The sequence below is a fragment of the Phocoena phocoena genome, chromosome 1, assembly GCF_963924675.1.
Source record: "Phocoena phocoena chromosome 1, mPhoPho1.1, whole genome shotgun sequence".
In the NCBI taxonomy this organism is placed as follows: domain Eukaryota; kingdom Metazoa; phylum Chordata; class Mammalia; order Artiodactyla; family Phocoenidae; genus Phocoena; species Phocoena phocoena.
Window position 1 is genome coordinate 122,885,062 of NC_089219.1, and position 15,567 is coordinate 122,900,628.

Sequence of the window (15,567 nt, forward strand, 5' to 3'; positions counted from 1 at the left end):
AGTTTAAAAATTAATGAAATCATTCAGAAAACATTCACTGAGTGCCATGCCCACTGTGTGTCAGCACTGTCCTAAATGCTGCGGATACAAACATGCATACGCCAGGGACTTTGTCCCCAAGAAGCTTTCATACTAGGAGGAGAAAGAGGGATGTTGATGGGAAAACGTATATGAGAGCCATTCTAGCATCTATGCAGCAGGGTAACAAGGTGAGGGAGGGGGGTGGTGAAGTAGAAAATGGGTGGTAGTTTAGAAAAGATTTGTAATGGAAGAGGCAGGAACTTGTTCCTTTTGAATTTGTGTTCCTCTTAAATGACAGAAAAAAGTTAGTGAAAGAATCAGACCTATCTGGTGTTGGAAATAAATTAGTACTGTACTCCTAAAACTCGTTCACAGTTACTTTAAAAAGATTGTCACAGTATAGTAAGTCTCTGTTTTGGGCTAACTCTTTCTAATAGACAAAGGTAATTTGCTTCAGGAAATATTTGCCATAGTGATATATAAACTTTATTGCATCTCTTTCCAAAGGCAAGCCACCAAAGGAAGATGCCACACTCGAGTTAAGCCATTTTACTACCTATTATGACATATTACTGGGGTGTTTATAAGTTGCCTGTATTAAATAAGTTTGAAAAAGGGCCCCAGATGAGGTGGATTTATCATGAATACAATGAGGCTTAGGCTTCAGGGCTCCTCACTTGCATAGGTTCCTTCCAAGATATTGAGCCGGGTCCTAGCAATTTTTGTATTCATAACTTTGCATGTTTTTATTAGATAGGATTTCCCGAAGTACATGAGGTACAGGCCTCACAAAACCTTGATTCGTCACCAGTTTTCAGGTAATTATAAGTCTGTAGGTTTCTAGAATCAAGCCTCTATGATATTGACAAACATCAGGTGAAGTAGTTAGCAGTATGGTAGTCTATTTTAAATCCGAAATCTACCTCAAAGATGAGCCAAGAGCTTATTAATTAATAAAGTACCACTTTTTGAATGGTGGTAGTAATCATATCTCTTTCCGATAAAATCAGGAATGAAATATATTATGGAAAACCAGCAGTGGTTGATAATCCTAAATGTTAACTTTACTTTTTTTTCTGACTATAAATTGTTTCTCCTTCATTCACCTATGCAGGTCCCGACTGATGACTTATTTTTAAAAATTCTTTTAGTCACTTCATTGGTTCTAACAATACAAGCTCCATGATTTTAGAAACTGAAGGACTCTACAATGTAGAAGGCTATATAAAACTTAACCAGACAGAGCACATTCACATGCTTCCTTTTCTGTGGTACATCAATATTGTACCTAGAACATAAGCACTAAGAGAGAATAAGAGGAAAATCAAAGCCTTATCCCTGTTAAATTATTTACCCCGTTGTTGAGAATATCAATGAGGGAGGTGTGGCCACACTATGAAGGCAAATTGAGCTGCGGTCACAGAGCCGCCCTAATGCTCCCCCCGACAACTAATATTGGTTTCCTTTAGATAGCTATGTACACACAAAAGCTTACACACTTCAGTGTGCTGTCATCACTTTTTGCTATATACTAGAATCCTGGCAGCTTCTCAGATTTAGAAAGGCATAAACATTAAAAACAGAAATAACTTGGGTCTGCCCTTTGCCGTGATTCAGGGTGGCTGTTTTATTTGTAATAGTTTCAAAATTTTGAGATTGTCACACCTAGAAACTACCATACTTTTCTTCTCCCAACTGCATCTTATTCTTCCCACCTGTAGTATTTTCTCCCATTGTATATGTTTATTCACTTTCCTGATAGTGTCCTTTGAAGGACAAACTTTTACATTTTTATAAAATCCCATTCATCTATATTTCCTTTGCTTGTTTGTGCTTCTGGTATCATATCTAAGAAACTATTGTGTAATTCAAGGTCATAAAGATTTAGCCCTCTGTTTTCTTCTAAGAGTTTTATAGCTTTAGCTCTTACATTTGGATATTTGATCCATATTCTGTTGATTTTCATATATGGTGTGAAGTGTAGGAGTCCAGCTTCATTATTTTGTGTGTGGATGTACTGTTGTCCCAGCATTATTTGAAAAGACTGTTCTTTCCACATTGAATTGTTTTGGCACACTTGTTGAAAATCAATAGACCATACATATGAGAGTTTATTTCTATACTGCCAATTGTGTTCCACTGATTTACATGTCTGTTCTTATTCCAGTACCACACTGTGATTGCAGTAGTTTTTTTTTTTTTTTTAACATCTTTATTGGGGTACAATTGCTTTACAATGGTGTGTTAGTTTCTGCTCTATAACAAAGTGAATCAGTTATATATATACATATGTTCCCATATGTCCTCCCTCTTGCGTCTCCCTCCCTCCCACTCTCCCTATCCCACCCCTCCAGGCTGTCACAAAGCACCGAGCTAATATTCCTGTGGATTGCAGTAGTTTTGAACTGAGTTTTGAAACCAGGATGTGTGAGTCCTCCCACTTGTTCTTTACCAACATTGTTTTGGTTATTCTGTTTCCTTGAATTGCCATATGAATTTTAGAATTAGCTTGGCAGTTTCTGTAAAGAAGTCAGCTGGGATTTTGATAGGAATTGCAATGGAACCATAGGTCAGTTTGGGAAACAGTGACATTTTAATAAGATTATCTTCCAGTCCATGAATCCAGTATGCCTTTATATTTATTTAGATCTTCTTCAATTTCTTTCAACAGTTCTGTACATTTCAGAGTGAATCTAGCCCTTACTTGGTTAAATTTTACCCTAAGTATTTTACTTGTTTTGATGCTGTTACACATGGAATTGTTTTCTTAATTTCATTTTTGGATTACTGATTGCTGGTGTGTAGAAATAATATTGATCTTATATCCTACAACCTTGCTGAACTCATTTATGAATGCTAACAGTTATTTTCCTAGATTCCCAGGAATATGTCTTGTGGTCTTCCAGTTTCCCAGGAATACATTGGAACATTTCAAAGTCTCCATGGACATCTCATTCCTCAGCTTTTCTCTTTAAGCTTCTCGGTTGGGCTGTTTTTTGCCCCAAACTGTTATCCATTGCCTCATGCAACCGCCATGTTAAAATATTTGCTTGAAAATGTTTTCCAGAAATGCCACCTGAGGAGCAGCTTTTCTCACCAGACAGCTCTCCGTCAGGTCAAAGGAAAGCCTTGCAAGTGAGGTCTTCCAGGGGACCACCAGACATGTAAAACAATAACAGTTCTTTGGGAATGAGGCTTTGAAGGCCCTGCCAGTCCATGCTGCTCCTTCTGGTACCAGGGATGTGGGCTGTTTTTCCAAGGCTACCACTGGTATGGAGAGCAAAGGTCAAGAACAAGTTAAAGCAACACAGATCTCATTGTTTTTACTGAAATTAATTTGTTTTCCTTGAAGAAATTGCTCCATGTGCTGCAAGCCTGTTGTTTAAATTTCCAGAGTTCAGAAGAAGTTGATTCTGATTTTTGCCACTTTTGTTGTTGTTTTTGTTGTTATTGGTATTGTGGCTTCTATGGAGGGATGAATTTTCCGATGTCTTTCCTCCATCATTTTTACTGATTTTAGTGCAATATTTTAAAAAATCTCTGAAGTCTCAATGACCATAGGCTAATTAAATATTTATGATGGGAGATGATTAAGGAAAAAATAAATTAAAGGAGAAATAATAAATAAAAAGAGAAAATATAATTCTCATAGAGGCTTTCCCAGATGGGTAGATGAAGTTTGAAATGGTATTTATATATTTAGTGCTCTCAAAGTTAAGGTTCAAGTAACAGATGTATTAACACCCCCCCTTTTTTTTTCATTCAGGTTAAACACAGGCTTTAGCGTCAGAACTGAGTTCAAATTCCAGCTCTGCTTCTTACTAGCTTGATGACTTAGGACAAGTTATGTAACTTCTCTGTGCCTCAGTTTCCTCATTTGTTCAACAGGGTAATATATCTATCACATAAAGTTATTGTGAGGATTAACTGTTAAATGCTGATCACAGATGCCTGGCAACCCAAAATATATTAGTTTTGATAATTATCTTTATAATATTGTACACAAATATGCTAATAATTCTTGAGTAATGTTAACCTAAAGTCAGATATTCTTTTCTTTCTTCCTGTTTCTGTTTTCTTTTCCCCCCCATATTTGTTGTAAAGAACTACGAAGAAAAAAAGAAAGAAAGAACTAAGAAGAAAATGTATTCCAGCATTATGGAATACAATTTTGTTCCCCAAAATTAATTTGTTTAATTTATTGATATATAAACAAAATGTTATTTATTTATTCAGCAAACATTTATTAAATACCTGGTAAATATTAGCCACTATGTCAGGCACAGGAATAATAATGAGAATAATGTGTGGTCCCTGCTTTCAAGTTGCTGACAATCTAGGAGACTGACAAGTAAACAGGTGATTACATACACGGTAACAAAGGGTATGGTACAAGGATACACATGGAACTATGTGATGGGAGTATGGCTTTTACCAGTTTCTCCTGGATTTATCTCTGCTTCTTTGGCTCCAGAACCAAGGAAGTAGTCCTATTTTTGTCTTTAACTGGGTAGTTTAAATCATGACATTTTTAAAAATTTGTAAGGATGAAAGAAAAACCCCTTGAATTATAGAGGACACTAGAAATAGTACTTTTTTACAGAGCAAGAGCTTCCTACCAGCATAGTCACTTCGAGGGTTTTGAACCTGAAACGTTCTTTGGCATATTTTTTCTTTGCTAGCCACTTTTTTTCTAATTTTTGTTTGTTTGTTTCTCTTTTCCACTTTATTATCTGGAGACCTGGGTCCTTCCCAATGAAAGAGTGTTTTACAGATTCTAAGGGTGATTTATAGGTAAAGACAGAAAATGATTTTTTTAACCTTCAAGTTCCATACCAAAAAAAATGAATATAAACTTTCATGGAAGTAAATGAAAATGCAGATAATTTTAATTCCATTCCATTTTTCAGAATTCTCAATCGTAATCCTTTGACAACAGTTGAAGATTCTTATCTTTTTAAATTGCCAGCATTAAAATATTTGTAAGTATTGCAACAGTTTCATGGCTCATAAAATAATTTCTGCTCTTTTTTGCTTTCGTCAAAGACTGAGTACTTTGGCTGTAATGTCATAATTTAGATTTTAACTGGGTTATTGAAAATAAGAGTTTTTGGCAAAGAAAAGGATTAAGAAAGAATATATATGGGTAAGACATCCAGCAGAGAATGAGAACAGTGTTGAAGAACACATATAGTTATGGAAGATGTAGATGCATGTAGGAATATTATTTATCCCAGAAAGCAAAAAGGAATAAGGGGTACATTATTTTTTAAAAAGAGTGATCAAAGAGGTAGATGCAATTGAAAATGAGAAGTTTGGATAATAAAAAATGATTCTGCTGTTCAGCACCAAGGTCATTAATTTGATGATGCAAATTTAAATTTCTTGAATAAGAGCTCTTTGGAATTATCATCTATGGCAAGTCAGAAGCCAGAATTGAAGTAATCACATGTTAAGTATCTTTTTAAGTTTAGAGTTTTTGTCTTTGGGTTTTATATCAAGCATGTTTGGGCTTCTCCTTCAGAGACATGGGAACAACACAAGTGTCACTTACAACAATTGAAAGCATCCTCATGATGACCCTTGAATTGGAAAAACTGTAAGTTGATTTTTCTGACATTTATTTTCACTCAATTGTTTCTTTTTAGTTTTCTTTTATTATTTTCTTAAGTCAGATTTATTTATGTATAATTTTCATTTAACAAAATTCACTATTTTTAAATATACAGTGTGATGTGTTTTGACAAACGTACAGTTCTGTAGCCACCACCGCATTTGAGGTAAAGAAAACTTCCGCACTCTCAAAAGACCCCTTATGTCCCTTTGTAGTCAATCCATCCTCCTCCCACTACCACCCCTTGGCAACCACCAATCTGATTTTTGTCTGTATAATGTTGCCTTTTCCAGAATATCTAATAAATGAAATCATGTGGAATGTAGCTTTTTGATTTTGGCTTTTTCACTTAGCCAGTCTCTTTGGAAATTCATCTGTTTTGTTGCACCTGTCAGTATTTCATTCCTTTTTATTGCTGAGTAGTATTCTAGTTGTGTGGATACACATTTGTTTATGCATTCATTATTTGATGAACATTTGAGTTGTTTCTCGTTTTTTGGCTATTATAAAGAAAGCCTCTGAAAACACTCACATGTGTGTGTGAGCATATATTCTGTGCGAGCATATGTTTTCATTTCTTTGGGGTAAAATACCTAAGTGTAGGATTGCTTCACCATATGCTAAGTATGTATTTAACTTTTTAAGAAACTGCTAAACTTTTTTCTAAAGTGCCTGTGCCATTTTGCTTTCCCACTAGCAGTCTATGAGAGTTGCAGTTTCTCCGCATTGTCACCTGATCATTATATTTGTTTTTTAAAAAAATTTAGCCTTTCTAGTAGGTGTATAGTTCCATCTCGTGGTTTGTGCCACATTTTGCATTTCTGTAATAGCTGATGATGTTGAGTGTCTATTCATGTGCAAACATCTTTTTAAATGAAGTGTCTGTTAAAATACCTTTTTTTAATTGGATATTTATATGGAGTTTTAAGAGTGCTTTATATAAAAAGCAATGGAAAAAGTCCTTTCTCTCAGATGTGTTTAGTAAATATCTTCTCCCAGATTATGACTTATCTTCATTTTATTAAAATGTCTCTGAAGACTAGAAGTTTTAAATGTTTGATGAACTCTAATTTAGCAATTTTTTTCATATTTAATTTATTTATTTGGTTGTGCTGGGTCTTAGTTGCAGCAGATGGACTCCTTAGTTGCAGCTCATGGACTTCTTAGTTGTGGCATGCGAACTCTTAGTTGCAGCACGCATGTGGGATCTAGTTCCCTGACCAGGGATCGAACCCGGGCTCCCTGCTTTGGGAACTTGGAGTCTTAACCACGAGGGAAGTCCCTTAGCAATTTTTCTTAGATGGTTTGTGCTTTTTTGTGTCTTATCTAAGAAATCTTTGTCTGAGACCCCATTGTGTAACCCAAAATCACAAAGATTTTCTCCTATGTTTTCTTCCGGAAGTTGTATAGTTCCATTTAGGTCTATGATTCATTTTGAGTTAATTTTCATATATGTTTTGAGGGAAGGGTCAAGTTTCTTTTTTTTGCCATTTAAAAAAAACTATTTATGTAGAACCCTATTGTGACAGTTTATTACACAACTTACTGCACCTTAAACTGTGCCATCCCCCCTCCAGTATGGCAAGCTAATAGAAAGTTTCTGTTATGCCAAGGCTAGGTGAGGGGATTGCATGAGATTAGTATGCAGAAAGAACCCTGCATTTAGCAGTCTGTTCCAACCGTCTTTGTCAGGTCAGCTGACAAATCAGTGTCTTCACCACGCCATCACACATTGGTCACTGCTCTAGCCTCATCTTCTTCAGCCTCCAACAGCATCTGCCACAATTGTGATCCCTCTCTTGTCACCTAGATGTCCTCCTCTCTGGATATTAAAAATTATTTCCCGGGGCTTCCCTGGTGGCGCAGTGGTTGAGAGTCCACCTGCCGATGCAGGAGACGTGGGTTCGTGCCCTGGTCCGGGAAGATCCCACATGCCGCGGAATGGCTGGGCCCGTGAATCATGGCCGCTGGGCCTGTGCGTCCGGAACCTGTGCTCTGCAACAGGAGGGGCCACAACAGTGAGAGGCCTGTGTACCACAAAAAAAAAAAAAAAAAAAAAAAGATTCTTTCCCTATGTAACTACAATACTGTTAACACACAGTATTGAAGAAATTAAATTCCTGCACAATAATATTACCTAATAAAGAGTTGCTGTTCAATTTTCCCCAAGTGTCTCTCTCATATATTATCATGTCTTTTAACAGCTTTTTGAGGTATCATTGACATACAGTAATCTGTGTTCACACACACACATACATACACACCATGAAGACATCACCAAAATCAAAATGTCCATCACCTCAGAAAGTTTCTTAACGTTTCTTCGTAATTATTGCTTCCCATTTTTCCTTGCCCGTTCCAATCGCCATGCAACCATTGATGTGCTTTCTGTTTTAATTTTCTAGAATTTTATGTAAATGAAATCATGCAGTGTACACTTTTTTCTAACTGGCTTCTAAGCTCAGCATGATTATTTTAATCTTCATCCATATTTTTGTATTTATCAGTAATTCATTTCTGTTTGTTGTTGAATATTATTCCATTATACAGATGTACCCCAATTTATCTATTCACCATTGATGGACATGTGAGTTGTTTCAGTCTTTGTCTATTACAGATAAAGTTGCTATGAATATTTGTGTACAAGTCTTTGTATGGATGTATACTTCCATTTCTCTTGTGTAAATACCTGCAAGTAGATTGGCTGGATCACTGGTAAGTGTATGTTTAAGTTTTTAAAAAATACCTATTTTCCATAGTGGTTTGATCATTTTACGTCTCTTACCAGCAGTGTATGAGAGTTGCATCTTCTTCACGTTGCGGCCAACACTTGCTATGCCCAGTATTTTTAATTTTAGATAGTTTAATAGGTGTGTAATTTTTTCTCACTCTAGCATCCCTAATGATTAATCTTGTCAAACATCTTTTCATATGCTTATTTTCCATATGTATATCTTTGAATCTTTTATCTATATTTTTCTGGAGTTTTGAGAGTTCTTTATATATTCTTGAAATTAGTCCTTTATCCAATCTGTAAGTTGCTAAGTATTTTCTCCTATTCTGGGACTCATCTTTTCATTCTCTCTGTAGTGTCTTTTGCAAGGCAGAAATTCTTAATTTTGATGGTGGCTAATTTATCTATTTTTTTCTTTTATGGATTATGCTTTTGGTGTTGTATCTAAGAAATCATGCGTAAGTCAAGGTCATAAAATTTTTCACTTGTTTTTGTCTAGAAGTTTTATAGTTTTATGTTTTACATTTAGATCTTTGAACCAATTTCAGTTCATTTCTGTATATGGTTTGGATGGAAGTTCTGTGGTTTTTTTTGTTTTTTTTGTTTTTTGCACCTGGATATTCAATTGTTCCAGCATCATTTGCTGAAAAGACTATCGTTTCTCCTCTCAAATGCCTTTGAACGTGAAAGTCAGTTGTCCACGTCTCTGAACTTTCTATTTTGTTCTTTTGATTTTTTGTGTATCTTTATGCTACTATCACAATGTCTTGAAAGTGTAGCTTCATAAGCCTTGAAATCAGTTACAAAGTTCTTCAACTTTGTTCTTTTTCAATGTTGTTTTAGTTATTCTAAATTTTATTTCCATATAAAATTTAGAATTAGCTTGTCTATTTCTATAGAAAAGCCTACTGGTATTTTGATCTATAAATCAATTTGGGGAGAATTGATATCTTATCAATATTGAATCTTCAGATCCATGAATACATTATATCTCTCCATTTATTTAGGTCTTCCTTAATTTCCCCCAGCAATATTTTTCAGTTTTCAGTGTGCAAGTCTTTTACCTCTTTTTTCAGATTTATTTAAGTATTTTATATGTTTGATTCTATTATAAGTAATATTTTAAAACTTTGATCTCTGATTGTTTGTTGAGATAAATTAATCTTTTTGAATGTTGATCTTGTACCCTGCAAACTTGATAAACTCATTTATTAGTTCCAGTAGCAATTTTATAGATTCTATCAGGTTTTCTACATAATCATGTTATCTGCAAATAAAGATCATTTTACTTCTTCCTTTCCATTCTGAATATCTTTTTTTTGTTGCCCTATTGCACTGGCTAGAACCTTCAGTGCAATGTCAAATAGAAGTAATGGGAGCAGACATCCTTGCTTTTATCGTGATTCTGGAGAGAAAGTACTTTGTCCTTCAGCATTAAATATGATGTTAAGTTTTTTGTAGAAGTCATTTATCAAGTTGAGGAAGTCTCCTTCCATTCCTAGTGTACTGAGGGCTGTTATTTTCTTTAATCAGGAATGAATGTTAGATTATTTCATTCTTTTCCTGCATCTATTGCAATGATTATGTGATTTTTCCCTTCTTTTCTTTTCTTAATGTGTTTATTTATTTTTGGCTGCTTTGGGTCTTCATTGCTGCACGCAGGCTTTCTCTAGTTGTGGCGAGCAGGGACTAAACTTCGTTGCAGTATGCAGGCTTCTCATTGCGGTGGCTTCCCTTGTTGCAGGGCACAGTCTCTAGGTGAACGGGCTTCACTAGTTGTGGCACATGGGCTCAGTAGTTGTGGCTCACAGGCTCTAGAGCGCAGGTTCATTAGTTGTGGTGCATGGGCTTAGTTGCTCCGTGGCATGTGGGATCTTCCCGGACCAGAGGTGAAACCCATGTCCCCTGCACTGGCAGGTGGATTCTTAACCACTACCCCAGCAGAGATGTCCTGATTTTTCTTTTTTAGTGTACTAAGTTGGGTAAATTGATTTTCAAATATTAAACCAACCTTTCATTCTTGAGATAAACCTAGTTGGTCATGATGTATCATCTTTTTATATATTACTGGATTTGATATGCTTAAATTTTATTAAGAATTTTTGTCTCTGTGTTCATGTGAGATATTGGCCTATAGTTTTCTTGTAATGTTATTGTCTATTTTTGATACGGTGAAAGTTGGCCTTATAAATAAGTTGGGAAATATTCCCTTCTCTTCAACTTTCTGGTAGAGTTTGTGTAGAATTGACATTATTTTATTCCTTAAATGTTCGGTAGAATTTATCAGTTAAGCCACCTGGACTTGAAGCTTTCTTTGTTGGAAGGTTTTAAACTGCACATCCAATTTATTTAATAGCTGTATTCTTTTTTTTTTTTTTTGTGGGCCTCTCCCGTTGTAGAGCACAGGCTCCGGACGCGCAGGCTCATCGGCCATGGCTCACGGGCCTAGCCACTGTGCGGCATGTGGGATCTTCACAGACCGGAGCACGAACCCGTGTCCCCTGCATCGGCAGGCGGACTCTCAAACACTGTGCCACCAGGGAAGCCCTAATATTTATATTCTTGAATAAACTTTAGTAGTGCTTGCCTTTCAAGGAATTTGTCCATTTCATCTTGAATTTATTGGTTTATTCTATATATTCTCTTATTATCCTTTTAATATCTATAGTATTTTTCTGTTTTCCATTTTATTTATTTCTACTTTGATCTTTATTGTGTTCTTCCTTCTCTTACTCTGTGATTAATTTGCTCTCGTTTTCCCAGATTAAGGTGGAAGTTGAGGAAGCTGAGTACAGATTTAGCAATATCCCACATGTTGACATATTATATTTTCAGCTTCAGTGAGTTCAAAATAGTTTCTGATTTCCCTTTTGATTTCTTCTTTGACCACAATTTACTCAGAAGTGTGTTGTTTAGTTTCCAAATATTTGGAGCTTTTTCAGATTTGTTAATTTCTAATTTATTTCCATTGTGTTCAGAGACATATATTGAATGACTAAAATCCTTTTAAAAAATTTTTAAGTATTTTTTTAATTTATTTTTTTGCTGCATTGGGTCTTTTTTGCTTTGCCGGGGCTTTCTCCAGTTGCAGCGAGCAGGGCCTACTCTTCGTTGCAGTGCACTGGCTTCTCATTCGATGTCTTCTCTTGTTGCAGAGCACAGACTCTAGGTGCATGGGCTTCAGTAATTGTGGCACACAGGCTCTAGAGTGCAGGCTCAGTAGTTGTGACGTACTGGCTTACTTGCTCCACGGCATGTGGGATATTCCCGGAACAGGGATTGAACCCTTGATCCCTGCATTGGCAGGCAGATTTTTAAGCACTGAACAACCAGTGAAGTCCCTATTCCTGTATTCTTAATCTTTTGTGTAGATCCATATTCCAATCTGGTGTTATTTTCCTTCTGCTTGAAAATACTTCTTTTAACATTTCTTAAAGTGAAAGTCTACCAGTAATGAAATCTATCAGCTTTTGTATGTCTGAGATAGTCTTTATTTTGCTTTTGTTTTGACAGATTTGGGTATAGAATTCTAGCTTTATAGAATTCAGTTCACTACTTTAAAGATGTTATTTCACTGTGTTCTCATTTACATTGTTTCCAACAAAAATTCTGCTGTCATTGTTTTCTTTCTTCCTCTGTATGTAGTGCATAGTTTTTTCCTCTGGCTGCTTTTAAAGTTTTCTATTTATTGCTGGTTTTGAGCAATTTGATTATTTTTTCTGCCTTGGTATAGTTTTGTCCATGTTTCTTATGCTTAAAGGTCACTGATCTTCTTGACTTTGAGGCTTTATAGTGTTTACCAATTTGGAAAAATTTTGGCTATTATTTCTTCAAATTTTTGCATTTCTCTCTCCTTCATGGACTCTAAGTACACATGTATTAAGCCACTTGAAGTTGTTCCACAGCTCACTGATGCTTTATTCAGTTTTGTTGTTGTTTAGTTTTGTTACTCTTTTTGTTTCATTTTGGATAGTTTCTTTTACTATGCCTTAATGTTCAGTGACCCTTTCTTCTGCAGTGTCTAATCAGCCATCAACCTCGTTCAATATATTTTTAATTTAGACGTTGTTTTTAATCGCTAGAAGCTCAATTTTGGTATCTTTTACCTTTTCCATGCCTGTACTTAACATTTTCAGTTTTTAGTCTACGTTTTTTAACATATGAAATACGGTTATAATAACTTTACTTCGGGTATGATAACTTTTTAAATGTTCTTTTCTGCCGATTGTAACATCTGTATAGATTATGGGTTAGCTTTGATTGATTGCCTTTTCTCCTCACTATGGGGCATATTTTCCTACTTCTTTGCAGGCTTGGCAATATTTCATATGATCCCAGATGTTGTGAGTTTTACTTTCTTGTGTGCTATACATATTTATATTCTTGTAAAATGCTTGGGCTTTGTTTTGGGTGGAATTAAGTTACTCAAAACAATTTTATTCTTTTAGGTCTAGCTTTTAAGATTCGTTGGGTAGGAGTCCAAGTAGCCTTTAGTGTGGAGCTCATTATTTGCAACTATTGAGACAAGTCCTTTCTGAGTATCATGAGGTTTTCCAGTCTGACTTGTAAGAACAGGTACTATTCCTACAACCCTGTGTGATATCCAGTTATTCTTATTATTAATCCTTTCATGTGGTTCTTTTCCTGGCCTCAAGTAATTCCTCACACAAATGTACTGACAAATACTTTGTTGAACTCTCAAGAGATCCCTCTGCATATCTCCAGAGTTCTTTGTGCACTTCTTTTGTCTCTGATACTCTGCTTTTTGAACTCTAGTTACCTTGGTTTTCCCAGACTCTCAGTTCCATTTCCTCAGTCAGGGTGTCCACCCGTCTCTGCTTGGACTTCTCTTCCCTGTACCGTGACCTGGAAACTCTCTCAGAGAAGTAAATTAGGGCAATTATAGGGATAACTTCATTTATTTCCCATCTCCTGGCGATTACTGAACTTTATTGCCTGAGGTCCAGTTTCTTGAAAACTGTTTTATCATATGTTCTGTCTTATTTTTTCATTGCTTCAGGTGCAAGGTTAAATTGGTCCTTGTTACTTCTTCTTGGCAAGAATCCAATAACATTCTTTAAGTGTGTTTTGCTTTGATACAGGATCCAAATAAGATTAGGCATTTCATGTCTTGTCTTTGTTTCCTTTAATCTACAATATTTCCCTTCTATTTTTGTTTTTGGTCTTTTATGACATTGGCATTCTTGAAGAGTCTAAGCCTGTTGTCTTGTAAATTGCCCTACAATCTGGATTTGTCTGTTTCCTCATTAGATTCAAAGTAAACTTTTTGGGGAAAAATACTATATAGGTGATGTAGTCTTCATACTTCATCACTTCAGGTGGCCCAGTGCTAAGTTAGATCACTTGATTAAGGTGGTATCTTCCATATCTCTCCATTGTAAAGTTATTTTTCCCCTTGGTAATTGAAAAATAATATGTGGGGTGATACTTTGGGATCACGGAAGATCCTACTTTCAAACAACTCTTCACCCAGCTGTGCATCAATCATAATCCTTGTCTGAATCGATTATTACATTGTTAGATGCAAAATGACACTTTCAAATTCTATCATTCCTTTTGCATTTATTAGCTGACATTATTTTATAAAGAAGAGCTCCCCCCACTTTCATTTTGAGTATGATTATGAACTCATGTGCTTTTTTTAAATTAACTATGTTATAAATTATTATAATGTAATGTTATTCATTGGAATGTTCCTTTTGTCCAGATTTGGCCAAAGCGACCTCTGTTATTGTTTAACCACGATGCATTTTTATTACTAGAATAATTTCTAATGTATTACTACTCACAAATAGGAACTGAGAAAGGGATTCCAAAAGGAACGGTCTTATTCAGACTTTTCTTAGAAGCCTGCCTTCTTCCTGTGTACTCTCAACCCAAAGTGAGGCTTTCAGGTTGGAAGGAAATACTTTGGATTTAAACTACAGATCAGTGTCACCCATTCTAATCCCTATTCCCTCTTTTCTAGGCATACTATATGTACTAACATCTTACTCCTTCTGTTGGGCACCTCTCTCCTCCTCTATATTTATTTACAACAGTCAAGAGCAGCAATTGGCCAACCGGCCCCTGTCCAGTTCTGCAGTCCATATGCCCCAAGAACTCCTTTTTGCACTGGTCTGTGGTGGCCTTGGCTGACCTCTTCTACCTACCCAAGTAAATCTTTTACCACGAATTTAATTACCTGTGTTGCCATTTATAGGATCTTACCTAGCCGTATGGCCTGCTGCCTCTACTAATTTAAAAATATTATTGAGGTTGTCTGAAAGACAGTCAAGCTGAGTTGTGATAGTGGATGCCTGACAGACGTCACATGTTGTGGTGAGTCTCCATTGCGGGATAATAAATTTTTAATTTAATATTTTAATTTTTATTTTTAATCAATGATGATAAATTTTAAAATTCATGATGTAATTGCATTATTTTAATTCATACATTCAGAGTTCCAGCTCCCTAAGTTTCTAAGAACTACCCGCTTGCTAAAAATCAGATTATTGTTTACATTATTAAGCTAATAATAGCTGAGTTACATTGTTAGCTTAGTAATGTAACTGACCGCATACATAAAGGAACAAGAGAAACGAATGGATGGGGGAAGGGTGTTGTAGTTTCTTAGGACAGGGCTGAAAGTAAGCTCATCACACGAGATGAATTGTGCCAAAGCACAGCAGGAGAGGGCTGCCGCTCGCTCAGGCAAAACAGCGCCGTCTGTCTTGCTGTGGTAACTTTTATTAAAGCATTATCTAGATTTACACTTCAAGACTTGTTTTCTTAACATTTCAGAAGTGCCAAAGCAGCAACCTATGTTTTTATTAATTATACAAGCAATAATTGGCTTTCGTGAGCACCTGCCATGCTTCGTCCTTGAGCGCAAGAACAGCACAAAATTCCCACCATTATTTTGATTATACTGAAGTAGCACAAGGACATTTCCTTGCGTTCCCACCACTCTGATTATACTGAGGACATCTCATGGATCAGTGCCCAAAGCACTCAATGCTTCTTTTGCAGGCACCCGGTTTGCCGGGGTGGGGCGCTCGAAGCACTCAGAACTGTTCACAACTCTGGCTTATTTGCAAGACCCCGGTTTGCCGGGGGTGGGGCGGGGCGCGCGGCTCAAAGCAATCAGGACTGTTTGCAGTTCTGGCTTATTCGCCAGCCCTCAGTTTGCTGCGGG

General features: G+C 36.1%; 1 pseudogene; it reads left to right on the forward strand.

The window, feature by feature from the left end:
- Positions 1-15,567, forward strand: part of LOC136142166 (leucine-rich repeat-containing protein 37A3-like) — a 41,090-nt pseudogene that overhangs the window by 8,495 nt on the left and 17,028 nt on the right.